This window comes from Panicum virgatum, chromosome 8K, assembly GCF_016808335.1.
Source record: "Panicum virgatum strain AP13 chromosome 8K, P.virgatum_v5, whole genome shotgun sequence".
Taxonomy (NCBI): Eukaryota; Viridiplantae; Streptophyta; class Magnoliopsida; order Poales; family Poaceae; genus Panicum; species Panicum virgatum.
Window position 1 is genome coordinate 26593063 of NC_053143.1, and position 2637 is coordinate 26595699.

General features: G+C 44.1%; 1 long non-coding RNA gene across 1 annotated transcript; it reads left to right on the forward strand.

Annotated features, from left to right (window-relative positions):
- Window positions 1–1739: 1739 nt before the first annotated feature.
- On the forward strand, window positions 1740–2637 carry LOC120644305. The gene is made up of 2 exons (XR_005663588.1): window positions 1740–2059; window positions 2218–2637. It is a non-coding gene; the product is annotated as an uncharacterized LOC120644305 (long non-coding RNA).

Sequence of the window (2637 nt, forward strand, 5' to 3'; positions counted from 1 at the left end):
ATAAATATCAAAGGAAAAGATACAAGAGCTTATACCCGACTTCCGATGACGACTCCGGAATCCCGAGACAAGCTCGACTCGACTCTAACTCCCAACTACCTAACCTACTCTAGAAAGTAAAAGTGAGAGAAGAGAGCACCTTTGGTGTGTGTCTCACAAGTGAGGGTGGAGGCCTACTACAAGGATTTGACCCTTATAGTACCACTTGTTTTCGCAACACCACACATTTGGTTGCAATTTTTGGTTCTATGGCAACCAACGACATAATTCATAGCGATATATGGGCCTTATGGCCACCAATATTTTGTGTTGCGTTAGTCATAAGCTTTGTTGCAAATGGAAGGTGCTAATGCTACGGTGGAAAAGGTGGTTGCGAGTATGGGTTCCTATTGCCATAACTATTAATTTTGTGTTGCGATAGCTAGGCTTTATTGCCACCATTGTAAAGTTGGTTGCAAATAGTTGCTTACATGGCTACGATGTAATTACGTTATCTCGATCTTGATATGCGTTGCGATAGTTCTTGCTATATTGCATCCAAAATTGGATTGGTTGCAAGAAGTTGCGCATATGGCAACGATGTAATTACGTTGTCTGAGTCTTAACCTCCGTTGCAAGAGCTATTGCTGTATTGCATCCAGAAAAGGAGGGGTTGCTGTTGTGAATATAGCTACGATAAAGTTGTGTTGCTTTAATCTTGCCCTTCGATGCAAATGATCTTGACCTACGGTGGATTGCTTGCTTCTACTCAGCAGCACGAACCATATAGGGTTGTGTTGTTTAACATGCTGCGTGATTAATAATATTCAACACAGCCCCCCACTGAATCACTGTGACATTAATAGATTCTACGGAAACCAGAAGATGTAGGAGCTGTGAATGGAAAAAAAAACATGTGTGCAGTCATTAAATAATTGGACCGCAACCGGAAGAAAGATCAATTGATACAGGAAAATGAAACTGGAAAAAGGCTGCTTGCTTAGGTGTTTGAACAGAGAAAAGGTTGCACCATGTTACATGTTTGAAAAGACGCAAGCGGACAAATATCTTATCACGGTACCACAAGATGTAAAATTGCACCCACGTTAGGCTTTTTGACCAAAAATTGAATTTTCTTGCACCATCAGACATTCCATGCCAGGTTGGAGGTCCTACCAACTAGGGCCCACCTGTCAGGTTTTTTATTCGACTATTAATCTAAAAAAATGCCTTGAGGGATCTTGAACCAAAGACCTTGCCATACAAAGTTTGAGGCCAAACCACTACACCAACTCCTTGTTTGTGTCCACCCACCCTTAGGAAGGTATTTCTTTTATTTGTTTTTGAGTCGAACCTGCACCCAAGAGAGAATGGAGCATTGGACCTACAATTGAGATTATACATGGTTTGTAGATTTTTTCTAATCTTTCGGCATTTTATACTAGTTCTGATGCCCTGTTGCAACGGTGGCGACGGGCCAGTACGCCAGGTCACCTACCGCTGACCACTAAAATTTGATTAAAAAAAAGCAAAAAGCAGCGAACGTAGGATACGAAGCTGGGTCTTGGAGACCTGTGATGCATGCCTTACCACTGCGCTGTGCATTAGTTTATGGGCAAATTTTGGCGTAGCACATCGTAGAAACACGTATTTTGCTGGAGCACACCGCCAACTGCAGTATTGGCTGAGTACCATTATAAAGACGGGATCTTTAGCTGGAGCACACCACCTCTATTAGAATATCATTTTTGTTGGAACCAGAGAGAGAACATTTTCAAAATGACTATGGTTGCCCCTCGACTAGCCCGTGACCCACTCAAGCCCGATCCGGTGCGCGACCTAGACAGGCCATTCAGTCCCCTCACTCCCCCACCGCTTCCGCCGCTCCTCTGCTAGCCGCCGCCCACTGAGTCTCCCTCGAGCTCGCAGATCTCGTCTTCGAAGGCCGCCCTCCTCTCATTCTGCATGAAGACCAAATCAACGAGGTCTTGAAGATGTCATCACCGAGAGGGAAGAAGCGCATGTCCCCATCTGTGGGGTCCCCGTCCAAGGTGCTAAATATGTCCTGGGTACCCGAAGGGTAAGATTGTTGGCCTTTTCTTATGCATGCCTTTGTTTTCTCTGCATCCCAATGTCGGTTATCTTGTTGATTTTGTAGCATAGATCCGCAATTTGACTTCGTCAGATTTAGGTTTTGATTTTTGAATCGCTCGCTACCTTTTGTTTCCTCTGTTTTAGGATGGATAGTAATCCCAGGCTGGAGCATGTTCCATTACCACTGTTATCCAAGAGTCCTGCTGTTAACACTAAGAGCAAGAGAGGACGGAGGAAGAAGACCAGCGTTGGGGAAGGAGTGACTGGCTACGGGCGACTGTTTTTTTTTTTTTTTTTTGATCAGCACTACGGGCGACTGGGTTGGGTTCAACGAAGTAGGCAAGCCAGGGGTAAAATCGACCAATGCAAATATTTTCTCTCTCTGATTCCAGCAAAAATCATATTCTAGTGGAGGTGGTGTGCTACAGCTAAGGATCCTGTTTTTGTAATGGTACTCAGCCAATACTGAAGTTGGCAGTGTGCTCCAGCAAAATACATATTTCTACAATGTGCTACGCCAAAATTTGCCTAGTTTATGACAGTGGGTACTGAATTTATTTGTTA